The following is a 17,500-nucleotide window of genomic DNA, read 5'->3' as shown; positions in this document are numbered from 1 at the left end:
GGTCTCTTAACTAGGATTTCTGGCTTGCCCAAAGTCAAAATTAGAATTTTCAAGGGTTCCCCTTCTTCTTGTTCTTCATTTTAAGGTTTTTCATATTTTAAATTTTTTATTCAAAACTAAGGAAACCAGCACATCTTCATCATCTTTCTCTTAAAATCCAGAAGAAGAAAAAAACTAGAAAATTTAAATTTCCAAATTTAAAAATAAACTCTAGAAGTCCCAAACTCATCAAGAACCAAAAACTGATAATGCAAAAGAAGAGTTTAAGTGGTGTTATTTGAATCGCTGTTGTTGGAGAAACAAAACCCTTTCAATCCCAAAACCCAAACTCATGGCTACTGCAAGAGTCATTTTCTCCCATTATCCCTCTTTTCTCTATATCGATCTTTTAGGGTTTCTCCACTCTTCGATTTGGAGACAAAAAATCTATTTATTCATATTTGATTTAGAGGTTTATGTTTCTTGAATATTTGAAGAAAGAACGAGATATTATGAATGATTCTTTGTTCTTTATTTCTTGACTCATTCTCTCTCTATTTAATTTTTTTTTTTTGCATGCTCTTAATTTTTTGATCAGTTTGTGTTTTTTGTTGTGTCATTTTAGGATTTGTTGTGATATTTGGTGAAGAATGTGAAGAACCGTAAAATGTGAAGACTTGAAATTGTAAAAACTCTAATTTTAACTTTTATATGGGTGAGTCAGACATCCTAGTCATAAGACCTATTTGACAGGTAAGATTGATTTAACGGTTTCAGCTCAAAACTGAAGAAAATAACTAAACTAATTAATGAAACTATAGTTAAGGGATCAAAATGTAACAAAAAATAATTAGGGGACCAAATTAAAACTAGAAAAATAAGATAATGGACCAAAATAGTAGTAAGAAAGAGCATGCAAATAATCATAAGAGAACTGTATGATAACACATCATGGTATATCAAAATATTCAAGGAAATAAATGCACATTATAACATCAAAATCACTCAAATAAAATCAATATCTCATTATAATGTCAAATCATCTAAGAGAATTTGTAATCACTTTTGAAACACATTAAGCACATCAAAACAATCACAAGACAATGTTATGCATGATCTTAGATTTTACTTCTACACTATTTGGTATCATTCTAACTCTTAAGTACTTGATTAGGAGACATAATACTATGTCATTACACAAGTGGATGGACAATTCAAATTGGTCATGTCCTCATAGATCTCCTAAACTCAATCTAAAACACATATATGCGATGGCCGAGGTAAACGTGTAATGTATGGTAGCTCCTGACATTTAGAGGGCTACCTATAAGTCACTTAGAAATTCCCCACCAGAATGACCCCAAGGTCTAACAATCTTTTCGTAAGGCTCACTAGCAGACCTCTACGATCAACCTCATTTAATTGTACTTCCCCAATATCATTAGGCTTGCCAGACCTGACTTAAATGACGACGAGATATTATTCACGTCAAATATCCCTAACAAATTGGAACCACCACTATTTCATCAACTACAGGGCGACTTCAATATACTCATCCCAAATTCATAACATCAACATCACATAAACTCATATCAAACAATGCATCTAAGTTTTATCGTCACATTACATAAACTGATATCACACAATGCATATAAGTTTTATCGTCGGATTACATAAACTCATCATGTCCATTGGTCTGCTTATTTATTTTATGTTTTTCTATCAGTATTTTTATTATGCTAAAACAAAATTAATAATGATTTGATCTCATTTTTAATGCTCCTCCAAACACAATTTAATTTTTAAAATATTACTAATATTTTAAAACTATTATTTTATAAAATAAAGTAATTCAAGTAATTAACTTTTAAAAAATATATTTAATAATAACTGAAACTCTCATATTCAAAATAATCATTATGAGTATCACTATATTATTTTTCAAAATACTCACATTAAAATACTACTATATCTAGAGAATAACAAAATTATAAAATAAATAAATATAACATCAATATTTTATATTAATTATTAAATCACAATAAAATATATAAAAAAATCATTATGGCATAACATGTATACAAAAATAAAAGAAATCATTACCAATATTTCAGGATAATTATTTATAAAAGAAATAACTAAAATAGGAAATAGTTAAAAATAATTAAAATATAAATGTATTCATTTAACGTTTGTCAAACACACAAGAAAACATCACATAAATTACTGATGTATACAAGTAAATCGCCTAAAATCTTATTCTTTAAAATATTTATACTAAAGTACTACTATTTTTTAGTAAAATAATAAAATAAAATATTTATAGTTTATATTACTCATTTAGTCAAATATGTATAAAATTAACACATCATAGAAAATTCACATATAAAGAAAATTAATCATAAAATTAATTAACATACATTCTAAAACACCTTTATTACTAAATAAATTCTTTAAAAGTCCTATTTATTTGATGAAATGATTCATTATAAAATTTAAGATGTTATATTGTTGAAAAAGTTAATGGTACTGACTTTATTTTAAGAGAATAAAATACAATTTTGAAGAGGCATAGAGAATTCCGTTGTAATGACAAGGAGTATGGCCGGTGAAAGGGTGAGGTGCTTGACGAAACATTAACATCAACTAGTTTGGAGGTTCGTGACAAGTTGACAACACCTGGAATTGTTGACATTCACAAAGACGGTAACCACTAGTCACTCATAAGTGAAGGAGTAAATTCTACTTAATGAAAAATAAACTCTTGTAGCGTTTTTGTGTTCGAGTCATTGATTGATGATTCAAGATAAACTATGAGTAGTTGTGCAACGTAGTACTCGAACTAATCGCAATTGGTTAACCATTACAAAACACAAACGAACTCAATCACTTGATCCAATTTGGATTAATCTAGTTGATCAAGACCAACTCAGGTATGTGGCTAGCGGTATATGCGGTGCGGTTTGAAAGAATTACGAGCAAAAAATAATCATCTAATCTAAAGATTAAATAACATATTTGCTGTTTGATTCGTTTTGGATAATAACTTTAAAAAGAATTTCATTTTATTAAATTTAAATTAATGCAATTTAAGTTGTATAGGTTTTCGGTTAATTTAAATTACAATTATAAAAAAAAATTATTTTAATATTAATATTATATATTTACGTTAAAGTAAGGACTTTTGATTTAAATATTCTCTTTTTTTTTTTTTTAATTTTTATCTTTATTAAAGTTCTTCTAGTTGCCAAGAAGGGTTTATCCAATATAATTGGTACTTCTTCATTATCTAAAACAACAAAGTTCGCATGAAAAATTAACTTATCCACTTTTACTAACACATCCTCTATTATCCCACTAGGGTGGGCAATAGATCTATTAGCAAGTTTTAGAGAAATGTTAGTCGGTTGGAGTTTTTGTAGGCCCAACTTCCTAAAAAGTGGCAGATGCGTCAAATTAATATTAGCTCCCAAATCACAAAGTGCTTTTCTAAAATAAGAGTTGCCAATAATACAAGGAATAGTAAAACTACCAGGATCCTTAAGTTTAGGAGGCAACTTTTTCAAAACTATAACAAAACATTCGTCGTTAAGCTTAACCATCTTAAAGTCCTCTAGTTTCTTTTAAAAATTTAGCATACTTGAGCATTTGAGTAATAGCTTCAACAAAAGGAATATTGATATGCAATTTTTAAAAAATCACAATGAATCTAGCAAATTGCTTATCATTATGCTCAATATTCAATCTTTGAGGGAATGAAATACTTACCTTGGTTAACTCATGGTATTCTTCAATTTTGATAGAAGAAAGCTCATTAGAATAAACCTTTTTCCCTTTTGGAGTCATCTGTCCTTCCTTTTTAGGCACTGAAGTAACCTCATTTCCACTCCTAAGAGTGATAGCTTTAGCTTGGTCTTTGTGCTAATAGATTGACAATATTAGGCATTTGAGTTTCCACATTGCCAAACTGAGTTGAGATTTGATTCTCCATATTCTGAAACCTTTCGTCTATCTTCTCTATGAATTTATCTAATACATCTTGAAGATCTAGTTTTCTCTCCTCTTGCCTTTGCACATGTGGTGGCTTGTAGAAATTAGAGTTTTTCCCTAGCTATTGTCCTCCCTAAGAGAAATTAGGGTTATTTTTCCTTCCTGGATTGTAGGTAGGAGAATAAGGGTTATTCTAAGTGCAATTGGTTTTTGTGACATAGTTAGTTTCCTCAATATGAGTTGTTGAAATGGACTGATCTTGTGTTTTACTTTCAATGGCCTTCACCCTCCCATCTGTCTATTCCCTATAACTTTCCATAACACCCATGCAAGGATGTCCAATTTTTTGCATATACTTCACCAACGCATCTTGCATACTCTTCTTGGCCTCACCATCTTTTTGGCTGCCATAGTTGGCTTCCTCAATCTGCTTAGTCCAAAAATTGTGCAAATTACTTTCATCATCAAGTCCAAAAAGTTCATCAACATCACAAGGAGGAGTTCCTGTAGAAGTTTGATGCGCTTGTGTAGATATCCGAGTCTCAAGCTCCTTAGCGATTCTATCTACCTTCATCTCCGAAGTGGTATTAGCCTCTACTTTGTTCATTCCAGCTTGCTTTTTAACATGTCTATCACTTGAAAAGTAAACCAACACCACAGTGAGATTGATAATTGAAATAAAGACTAAAATTTCATATTTATATAAGAGAGTAAAGTACTAATAATAAATAATTAATTTTCTGACAGAAATAATGTTGTAAAATTCTTAAATAAATTCTTACAACTGAAAATTCTCTAAACATAAATTTTTTCAAACAATCATAAAACATCAATAAAATAATTGACAAATCAACAAACAAAATAGTAAATAAGTCAATTCATAATCTGAGAATTCATAAAACCTCAATTTTCAATAGAGTTAGGTTTTCGGTAAAAATATTCTATAAAGTACTATTTAAAATATTTAACTCTTTTCTCATCACAAATTACCAAAATAAATATATCATGAAAGAGTTAAAGGGTGTAATTACCCATCTATTGAATTGAAGTTCAATTAAAATTGATCAATATTTATTTGATTAATTTAGTTGTTGTTGTCCAAAAGTACAATTCTTTTTTGTGTTCTATTTTTTTTATGCGTGGTTCATAGAGTTTTTTAGTGTTATTTGAGAATGTGTAACTTTCTCTACCAATCAGATTTTTTTTCTTCTTTTTCTTGAGGTAAAATCGGATCGTTTGTTTTGAGAAGTAATGCTACTTATATGTTTTACACCTATCTTGCACATTCATTTAACATCATGCTAAAATTCATAATTTATATAGATGTTTTTTTAAATATTGTTGATATTCAATCTTTTATACAAAATAATAATAATAATAATAATAATAATAATAATAATAATAATAATAATAATAATAATCTATAAATTATAATATATTAAAATTTAAAATTCTAATTATTTCTAGTCTTTGATTTCAGGATGTTACTCATGGAATCATGCATGGCTTTTAATTGTGGTCCGTAACTGTAACGGTAGCCACAATATTATAAATTTTAAAATATCTTTAATGACATCGCAGTCACAATTGCTATCGCATTTGCCGTATTTTTCCGCATTTTCACTTAATGTAAAGGTTTGCAACATAATCGCAATCGCAAGTACACAATTTAAAATCATAGAATCATATGTGAACCTAAGGCAACCCTTTATTATTTTGTTTATAACAAGAGTGGCACAACATAAATAATAAAGTTGTTTAACAAATAAAGAGTTGAAAAGGATGAAAGGTAAGGACCAAATATTGTGCGGAAGGATTCAATTTCAAGTCCAATTATTAGGACAAATTTGTCTTGGCATTTTGAAGATACTTTTTTTTTAAGGTGAGTCACAAGTTAGGATTGCAAGTTGGTACAACACACACTAATGGTATGTTACACTTGGTCAGAAAATACAATGAAAGAAGAGAAACACTTAAAGGTTCCCTTCAATCAATTATTGACAACTAATTAAGCATCCTATTCTTGCTTTATTAGTGAATATCACTATTTTTCAAACATAGGTTGCACAATATTTATCTCGAAATTGTATTTTGTGTGGTAGAGTAGCTCTAGGTTAGGTAATACAAATATGTTATTATGAAAAAGGTAAAATAAATATGCTAGCAAAAGCAATAGTTTTCATCTTTAATACAAATTTTATAATAAAAAAAGCGGTTGTTAGGTTGTAATCAACATTATAAAGAAATATCGAGGAATAATATGGCCATAATTTGTGTTTGACTTTCTAAATCTATTATACCGATTGTCAATGGCTAAAAGTGAAGTAGAGTTTACTACATTTGAAAGAGACTAGAGAACTTGAACTTTATAATCAAACTTCATTTACTGTTATTAATATGATGTGAAGCATTTGATACATAATCAAATTTATTAAACATATAATCAGATATTCCATCTCAGACTAATATGTATAAATTAAAAATATTTATAGAAAAAAGTTAGCGTGCCTGAAATAAAATTAGTACTTTAGTGATCTTGTCTTAGCTCATGCCTTGAGATACTCTAGATGAAAAAAACATGTATTTTCATTAAGTACTGCGTCATTTATCTTCTAGTTACTCCAACTTTGATTAATGTAATTATAAGATTAGCAATTTAACACATCAACAATAGTTCTAAAAGTTTGGCAGTTGCCTAACCATTCACATGGCTAAATTGAGATGAAACCCATGACTCACGGGTAATTTGCTTGACTTGTAAAACAAGTTTACCTCTCCTTTCTACCTATCTATATGGAAATTAGTCCTGAATTCAACTTGAGAAGGTTTTGAAATATAAGGTTACTATGAATATATAAAAGTCAAATTAGAAATAGAAAAAATGGCACCATTGCTTAATTTAAATTGGAGATCAGTTTTATATTATATTTTGGTCGGTAATACAAATATCTAGATATACATAGACTTCTCAAAGAGATGGTAATGTTGATAAATAAAAATAATAGAGAACAACTCTATTAAATCTTTTTTCTAATTAATTTTCTGCATTCAATGATTGAAAAGATACACGTCCTATGTTAAAAAAATTTAAAAAGACTTTAGGATTTTATTTTATTTATAACTTTTTATTTTTCCTTTTTTTTTTTTGTAATAAGTATTGACGTTGTAATGTAATTTATATTTGTTATAAGTGTAATGTAAATTATGAATTGAATATATGTTTTTTTGTTTTATTCCATGCTTTTGTCTTTCTTGTTCTCCTCTATTTTCTTTTTTTGCATCTCTTTTTTATTGTTGTTTATGTTTTATTTTCCTCTATTCTTTTTGCTTAGTTCCATATAAAAATCTTTTATTCAAAATAATTACCTTTTTTTTTGTCCACAACTCCACCTTCTTCCACTAATATTCTTGAGCTTTTACAATTTTTCATGTGTCATAAAGTGTCTGTCAAAATCTTTGTGCACAAAAAATATGTCTATTTATGACAATTTATACCTCAATTTTGTTTTCATTTTCCATATATGTTTTTTTTTTCATTAATGTTTCAACTTCTTGTGTTGTTCTTGAACCTTTTTCAAACTCTTATGCTATGGATGCTAGTTCGTCTTCTGCTATGAAATGGAAGTCATATTCCTCTCCTGAGAATAAGGAAATTCCACAATTTGAAGTTGTCTCAATGGTGAGTGACATCATCCTCAAACAGCTAGAAGTGCTGATAGCTCTACAAGAAATTCACCACAAATTGGACCTTCTCATGTCTCAAGTGGAGGAAGTAGCCGAGCTCTTGAGGAGTGTCATTAGATGTATTTAGATTATCTATCTAGGACGAGTTTCTTGTAAGTTTTTTTTGTTGTGTTATTTGTAATCTTTGTTCTCATATCAATGAAATGTTATATTTCTTTATTTTATTTATCTCTTTCCATTATACTTTTACTTGTTTTTTTGACCAATTTACTCGTATTAAATATATGCATGTTGTGTGATGGTTTTCAGTTTACTATGTTTGTTTGTATGTTTAAATATGATTGCATTGTTGTGTGTTTGCTTTGCATCTGATTGTTGTATCATCATCAGTATATCATCTACATCTAATTGTTGCATCTGCATTTGACTGTTGCGTTTGCAGCTGAGTGTCATTTGCATTGCATCACATTTGAGTGTCATATGCATATCATTTGCATAAGTCATTGATAGTTACTTGCAATTCTCACTCTTGTTTTAAAAAGCTTAACATCCTCAAAAAATATAGTTTGTTCCATTAGACTTAACATCCTAAGTAGATCAATAATCTAAAGGCTTTACATCCTAAGAAACTGTGAAATATTAATCAATAGACTTTATAATAATCCAAAAGCTTGACATCCTAGAAATATGTGAATACAATTGAAAAATTGTATTTGCTTATCTATTTGCTTGTCTTTATGTTTTTTTTCCTCTCTTTTGATTTCAATTTTTAATTTTACTTTTATGAGAAGAGAAAATGTAAAATAACTTAATTGGTTTGAAATTATTAGAAATAATGTTATCATATTTAGGGGGAGTCCAAGAATATTGAATTAAAATATATTTTTAAAGAAGTCTAAAGGATTATCAAGTTAAACTGTTTTATGAGTACTACATTTTGATTGATGTTTTGATGATAACAAAAAAACCAATAAGAACAATTATCCCATAACTATATTTGCTATGCTCTTATTAAGTTAGAAGAAAAATATTTAGATTAATAACTATCTATTTAAGGTGGCATAAATCACGAGTAAGTTAGAGATAATAAATGAAGTTCTTTTAACATATAATATTATCACCTAATAAACAAGTAATTATGTTTACTAATAGAGTAAGTCATGATATAGTCATAAGAAGTATTGTAACGAGTGTATAATAATCTACAATCTGAATTAAATCATTAGTGATAAAGGTAATATAAATCAATAATTGATTGTCTAGTCACAAAGGAAAATAACACAACAATTATTATTTGCCTATGGATAAAGTTAACTAAGACTGAAAACCTTCATTGATTCTCTAACTCAAGACCAAAGAAGAAATCTTTGAAAGAAGCCTTTGTTAGAGTCAACACTATTATTTAAAGTCAAACTTGTTAAGTCAAACAATTGAGCCCAAAACTTTGAAGAAGTCAATATATCTATATCCTTTTATGACTAGAAAAGATAAATAAAGAAATCAAGGAAACACTATAAAAAATCTTTTAAAGTTGTGTCAAACTTTCTTAAACACACTCTCAACGCGCCTCTACTAACTCTGATATTCGAAATTCACTTTGATGATTCTCTATCTAATAATTCTGATAAACCAATCGACCATCTGGTCAATGCTTCAAGTTAACACTCTGATACAAAGTAAATCTTCTCAAGCCAATCATATGAACTCATAATCATGGAGAAGACAATTTTTGTTGCTCATAAAAAATGAATTTATCCTTTGATTAAAGAAGAGCATGACATCCTCTGAAAGTGTCACTCTCGAATATATATAGACATTCCTTAAAGGCTGATTTAAGGGTGATTCAAGATCTCCAATGGTAATATTCTCAACGGATATATTCCTCAATATTTAAGTAGAAATCAATCAGTATGAAAACATATATAGAAAATGAAAAAGGAAATATTCTAAGGAGATTTCAGTAAAAGCTTAGAAAACATAAATAAATAAATAAAAGAATGAATAAAAAATCCTCTTAGTAGAGGGTTATTCGAATTGATGTAAATCAATTAAAGTGTTTCATACACTTGAATTGATAAAGGATTTGAATTGTAATATCCTCACAATGAGAATTAAAATCTTAGAAATAGACTTTGGATCAACTTAAACACAAACTGGAACTAATGTAAATTAGCCTAATAGTGGCATCAACTAATTCATTCATAAGAGGTACCTAAAGAGGTGTAAGAATATTTATGAACCTCAACGCTAACTTGTGCGAAAGATGAGAAGGGTACTAACGGTAATAACCTGGAGATGGATAAGAAAAATACACAAAGCCTAGAGAGGCAGAGTAAATACTAATTGTATGTTATTGCATAAATAATGGATTAGGTCCTTAACTGTAAGGAGGAAAAATCTCTCTGTTAGGGGAGGACTAGATGTAGCAACAATATATTGTAAACTAGTTTAAAAATCCTTGTGTCCCTTCTCTTTCTCTACTTTGTTATCTTAATATAAGTGCTTTATGTTTCAACTTCATTTTTACTAAATCTTGTTTTATAATCATAAGTGGAATGATTTGATAAAGAAGATATATTTTCGGTTAAGCAAGTCAAATAATCTTTAAAAATGACAAAACACAATTTCAACCCCTATTTTCTTGTGTTTTCATGCATCATCACACGAAATCCATACTTCTAATAAGCATTTTCCTTTCATGGTCATACAACCTATAGCCAAAATCGTCTTGACCATAACCGATGAAGATACAATGATGGTACTTTGCATCCAACTTGGATCTTTCAGCCTTTGGAACATGTCCAAAAGTTTTACAACCAAATACTCTTAAATAAATATGCTTCACATTCTTGTCGAACCAAACTTTTGTATGGAACCTCATTTTTCAAAGCAATAATAATATTGCGATTAATAATATGCACCGTCATGTATAATGGTTGCCTTACCCGATAGTAGTTTTGTGAAACTTAGCTTTAGAGAGCATTCACATTACTCTCTTAAACATTCAATTGAGCTAATTTGGAAGGTGGTTTTTCATTAATTACACCTTGCTATTTACAATAGATATCAAAGTATTTACAATACTCACCACCTTTGCTAGTACGATAGCTTTTAAAGGAATTTTTCATGTGTAATACATTGCTTCTTGCAATAGAAATCAAAGGCTTCACACTTTTTTTTGCTACCAAAATGTTTTTCCAATATAGATTGGAAAGTATCTCCCTTCTAGCCACAAAGAAATTACCTTTGTTGAGTCTGCACTTTCGATAACTAAAGTGATTATCATATCCCTAATGGACAAGAATATGCATAGAGATCAATTTAAAGGAAACATTTAGAGCATGTTTGAATCCTTTATGCAACAATTGAACTCCCATGTTTGTTTGTAAGCAAACATCACCGATCCTAATCACCTTAAATACACTACCATTACCCCTCTTCAATAGTCCAAAGTCACTCATAGTATACAATGTGAAGAATTCCTTTTGCAGTGTAATATGTTAGAACCAAATTGATTTGAAAAACAATGACCTTTAATTCTTGTTTTGGTGATAACAAAACATGTATGAAAAAAATGTATGTTTTAATGTATTTTTCTGAGATGTACAAATGCTCTAACACAAGCTCAAATAGTGGTTGTGTGAGTATAAGACATTTTTTTCAATCTTTCGCTTTGTAAGCAAGTCAAAAGTCTGATCAACACGCTTGCCTGTGACTCTAATCAACATGCCTTAATGCGTACTTTGATATGTCTACATCTGTCTACATCTATTTTGGATGTTTTTTTTGGTGTATTGCAAATTGACTACAATTCAATTGAATATGTACCCCTTCGAACCTTGTTTTGTATTGAAATTGGTTTCATGGTTGGTTATTGTTAATGCTTGAGGTTCATTTTTTCAAGCACGGTTTCCATTAATTTGTGCATGTTAATACTTGAAGCTTATGTATTTCATGCTATTACTGTTGGAACCAAGTTGGTTTTCTACTTAGAGTTTTGATGTTAACAAAAGTATTTTATGAGAACAATATATTTAACTTCATAGAGTATGAAAGAATATTTGTGTTTTTGAAGACAATCTGAAATAAGATTTGATTTAGATTTATAATTGAAGAAAATATTTTACCAAGTTGAACAAAAGAAATGGTCATGATTTAAAGAATATATGATCCACATCTTTATCAAAATAATATATGATTATTTACAAGTAGATTTGGTCAAGATTTATCTACAAAAAGATATGATTAAGAATTGTTTACAAGAAGAAACACTCACAAGAAGATACATTTATTATTTGCAATGATACAATTTAGATTTTGACAAAGGAAAAAATACTGAATTGGACTTAGTCATATGCCTACTTGTGAAAGTTTAAGAATCGGTCCATGATAGCGTTTTATCAAGTGTACTGAATCGATGCAAGTAATAATAAAACGGTAGTACCAAGTGTCGAACTCAAGGATTGCATTTTACTATCAAATAATATTTAATTACTAAAATTGAACAAAAAATTCCCGAATTGATTGAAATAATATTTAAAATTACAACGGTAATATAATTGATCCTTTATAATAAGAAAAATGTCAGAGATGAGTTTCACTTCGAATACAACCTTGGTTCCTAATTTGATCCTAATTACTAAATTTCTTTATTGAATTATTACAAAATTCTCTTTATTATTCTTGCCCTAATGTCTTAGTGACAGAACCTTTAATTCCAAAGTATCCTCTAATTCCTTAGTGGATTTAAGATTATAATTAAGCTTTACAGTACAAGGATCATCTTTTTTAAACTGCTGCCTTTACACCAAATTTAATTGGTTTCATGACCTGCATCGATCCCTAGACTACAATATCATGAATCTCTAATCTCAAGCATTCGTAAAGTCCACTTCTATTTCAAAATACGTATCGTAGAACATTTTAAAGTTGATCAAGCAATATAAAACATTAAGCACAAAGATGAGAAAAGTAATTCAATAAACTCATTCATATAACTAGAAATCATATCAGAAAAATAAGGGTTTCATCTTGTTACATTTATCCCTAACAAATAGGGTTTAGTTACTCATGACAGAGATAGAAAAGATAAATATTATAGAAGAATTAGAAGAAAGATTCATGAATTATTCTTGATAAATCTGCTCAAATGGTGTTAGAAATGGCCGTCTTTGAGTTTCTCTACTAGATCACAAGTCTCACAACTTTCCAATAGCAAAAAAGATATCTGAAAAGTGATAAAAACACATTTTAATGTGTTCAGATGTGCGTCACGCACCCTAGGTGCACCTCAAGCGCATTTTGGCAGGTCTGGTACAGAAATGCGCCCAGGTGCTAGTTTCGCGCTTCAAGCGCACAACATCTTATGTCTGGCGTGTAGTGCATTTTCCTCCTCTTTTGAGTCTGAATTTGGTTTTGGTATCTTGATAAAAGTTGTAGCTATGGATCTTAGCGTTCACTGGAACTCGATTTGACTTCAATTAGACATATACAACTCCAAATATGGATGAAATACGCCACATAAGTCATGTTGATTTCTCACCAAAATTCAACACTGCACTAAAACCAAGAAGCAATGCAAAACTACAAAAAATCTCTACTTAATCAAGGAAATAAAAACATATACATTTTATTAAATCAAAGAACTAAAATCAACAAAATATATCAAATAACTCCTTAAATTAACTAATGAATAAAAGATAAATAAGACTAAAAACAATGAAAAATATGCATATGCAATTAGTAGAAATGGTAAAAGAGGTCTAGGATTTGAAGAAACTGTAATTGAACCTAAACCTATTTCTTATGATATCTTATGTACTATTTTCTCTAAGAAAGGTCACTCCAAATTATTTTGTCCCATTTTAAATACCAGGAAATACAAGAAAGCTTTCAAGATTAGCAAACTAGGATCCAACCAAATTTTGACACCTAAGAACAAAATTGTCTATGTTGCAAATGTCCTCAACAATCAAGTTAAAACACCAATCATGGTACCTGGACAATGGATGTTTGCGACACATGACATGAAAAAAGTATATGTTCCAAGAACTAATATTGAGAAAATGAGGCATAGTGACTTTTGGAGGAAAGCAAAAAGGTCAGATCATTGGTCAAGGTATTGTTGGTAATGGTACTTCTCCTTTTACTAAAGATGTCTTGTTTGTTAAAGGTCTTAAGCATAATTTATAAAGTATTAGTTAATTAAGTGATAATAATTATGAAATTATATTTAATCAAAAAACATGCAAGGAAGTTAGTTAGAAGGATGGATCTATGGTCAAGATTTGAAGAAGATATGGTCAAGATTTGAAAAATGACAAAATACTGAGTTGGACTTCGTCATATTCCTATTTGTGAAAGTTCAAGAACCGATCCAACACTATGTTTCCGCCTAGATCAAAGAAAGCAATAGGAAGAAAGTTTCATCTGATGAATTTGCGAAAGCAATCTTAACAAAATACGAACAATATCAATATGAAGAACTTATAAACTCAATCTTAACAAAATATAAACAATATCAATCTGAAGAATTTACAAACTCATTATGTACAAAACACGAACATAATCAATCTAGAAGAACTGCTCAAATTGGATGCAGGCATAAAGAATTGGTTAAAGAACATATTATCAAAAAACATCTTGTTCAAAATTATGTTTGAATAAGATCATTATTGACCAAGTTAGGAATGAAGATACAATTAAAATATACAAGAAATAAATTGAAGCCCTAATTTTATCTATAAATAGATACTCAAGGTTGAAGAAGACGATCATCGAAAATCATAAAAGAGTAAAAGAACTCAAGCTCAAAATTCCAAAATCATCTTAGAGTTCAAATAGAGAAACCTTTGTTCGAATGAGAATTATTTTCTAAGTGTTTTTCTTAGAGTGTGATAGTCATTGTTATAATCAGCTTGTTAGAAACAACTACTCAAGTTTCAAATCTTTGTATTGAAACTCGATAGTGGTGTTAGTGTGCCTTTAAAAATATGGGTTTGTTAGGTTGTGTGGAAAAGACATGGTTGGTAGAGTCAATATGTGTGTTCCTCAAAAGTATGGGGTTATTAGACTGTTTGAAAAGACTGACTTGGAGGGTTAGGTGCTTTGCAATTCAAGTTGTTGTATTAGTGGATTAAATCCTTCTAAGTGAAGGGACTGGATGTAGCCAAGTTAGTGGTGAATTAGAATAAATTACTTATGTCACTTTATTCTTGTACTCCTTAGTTTGTTATTGCTTCTACTCGAAGCAAATCATCAAGTTTGAACCAATTTTTTCAAATAATGAAAAAGTTATCAACTTAGTCAAATACAATTCAAATCTCATTCTCGTGTTTGCACCTTCAATTACTACTGGTCATATTACTTCCACTTGGTGCTGATTGTATTTCTTATGAATATTTTTAGTAGAATTGGTACACTTATTTGAATTTTACTGATGATACTGTTGGCTGGTTTTTAGTTGGATTTTGTCTCTAATGATCTAAAATATTTGCCTTTTGAGTCTTTAGATGAAATTTGTTGATGTGGTTTACATGTTTTGGTCAACATGGAGAAACTACCTGTTTCTGATGTAATGGATTTTTGTCTTAAAATGTTTGAAATTGGTTTTTGTTTTTATGAAATCTCTTATCAAAACTCAAATATCTTATGTGCCTTATACTTTTGAGTTTCTATTATGTCAGCACAAACACACACACATGAGAGAGTTGTTAAAGATGAGGAGCGTGCACAACATGTAGAAGCGTGCACAACATCATACTCTTGAATTTTGGTTGTTATGGTTGTGATGTGTGAGGCACTTTCACCTTCTCTTTTATGTTAAGTACATATATCTTGATTTTTGTATTGATAGAATTTTTGGTTGAAATTTAATAGTAAAACAATTATGGATTTTGATTTGAGCACTTTATGGTTGAGAATGTAATGGGTGAATATAGAAGCACTCGAGATGCTGAAATTTTTTTATTTAGAAAAAAAGCATTGGCCACACTAATGCTACAACAAGTGCAAGGTTTACAATAAAAATGCAATTGCTTCTATAAAAATGAACTCAAAAAGAGAACAAAATCATTAACTTAGCATCGGTCCTATCCAAAGCTAAATAGAATCCACTCAAAACCGTTAATCCATTGCATATATCTAGCCTCTTCTAGACGAAACTAATTTTCTTCGAGGCCCTTCGCTTTCGACACAATGTGGTCATAATCATACTTTAAATAGCATATAACGTCTATTTTTCCCTATTAGCATTCACTTTTTTCCGATGCTAAAACAAACTTTTGTGGTAGTGATGATCCATGGGAAGCTTTGCTCGTGTCCTTGTCGACTTAGACATGTCCACTTATTTTCACAAACAAGTGTTAGTGAAAAAGGAAATATTTGTCTTCTTTGGGGATTTCGAATATTATAGGCTACCTTCATTTTGTTTTCATTGGAAAATCATTGGCTATTCAAATAAAAATTGTGCGAAATAATAGCAACACAACAACAATGAGAGTAAAAAGGATGAGGCTAGACATAAAGGACAAGCAAGCAGAAGAATTTGACTATTAGTCTCTTCACCTTGAGTCCCCTTGTTCACATTAGGACTAGTAGGATGGAAGTGATCCAAATACTAGTTGTCAGCTACCCTGTAAGACCCATTATCATTTGTCTAGAATATGATAATTGGACCTTTACACCTTAATAAAACAAAGGTAATTAATAATGAATAGTAAATTAGAATCACCATCATAACTGAAAACTACATTCAGAAATATAGTTTACAACATGTTTAGTAGATTCATAAAATATTACATTTTGAAAACAAACTACGATTGTCTGATAACATCATAAAACAAAAAAATTCAAATTCTAAGTCCAAGAGTTTGGAACTGATCTTCTGATGCTAATTTTCATGTCTCATGTTCCTCCAGCTGCTAAAAAAAATAATAATAATTGGGATGAGATAAAATATCTCAGTGAGCCCTATAAATAAGAGGAAAACAATCTCAAATAGTTTCTTTCACAAAAGTGTATAAAACATACAAAAGTAGTTATACATCTCAAGAAGAAGAAAAAAACAATCCTTATTATTATTATTATTATTATTATTATTATTATTATTATTATTATTATTATTATTATTATTATTATTATTATTATTATTAGTATTAGTATTATTATTATTATTATTATTATTATTATTATTATTATTATTATTATTATTATTATTATTATTATTATTATTATATATATATATATATATATTATTCTGAACAACATATGCATGACCTCAAATCTTTTCCTTTGGAATAAGGAAAAAGTCGCCCAATATCTTAGTGTGGGTCACCAAGATATCGAGTCCTGATTGGTAAAAGTGGTCTGGCCAAACCCCAATCAGCATCCTGATTGTTCTCCTTTACCTGTTATTCCATGCCTGGAATAACCTAAATGTCTCACGGTGAGTAAGACCATGAATGATGTGATTAATGATATTGTATAAAACTTGAAATGTTTTGTATGAAGTGCACTTGTTATGTCATATATAAAATGCATTATTCATTCATAACAATTATAAACTAGATTTAGCTCGCGCACTGCGCAAATATTAATTAATTAATTTTATAAATTTTATAAGTAATATTTTATGTATTATAAATATAGTTATTTTATAATATTACTTTATTGATTTGTAATAATTGAATATGATTAGGAAAATTAAAATGAAGGAAAATCATATTTATCACAATCATCTAATTTAATTTTTTAAATATTTTGTAAAATTCGTATGATAACTTATTATATAGGATAATTGTTTGACTCATTGTACTTTAATTATTAATTTATTTTTCAACATATAATA

Source organism: Cicer arietinum, chromosome 6 (assembly GCF_000331145.2).
Source record: "Cicer arietinum cultivar CDC Frontier isolate Library 1 chromosome 6, Cicar.CDCFrontier_v2.0, whole genome shotgun sequence".
Lineage (NCBI taxonomy): Eukaryota > Viridiplantae > Streptophyta > Magnoliopsida > Fabales > Fabaceae > Cicer > Cicer arietinum.
Note: the sequence above shows the minus strand (reverse complement) of the source record.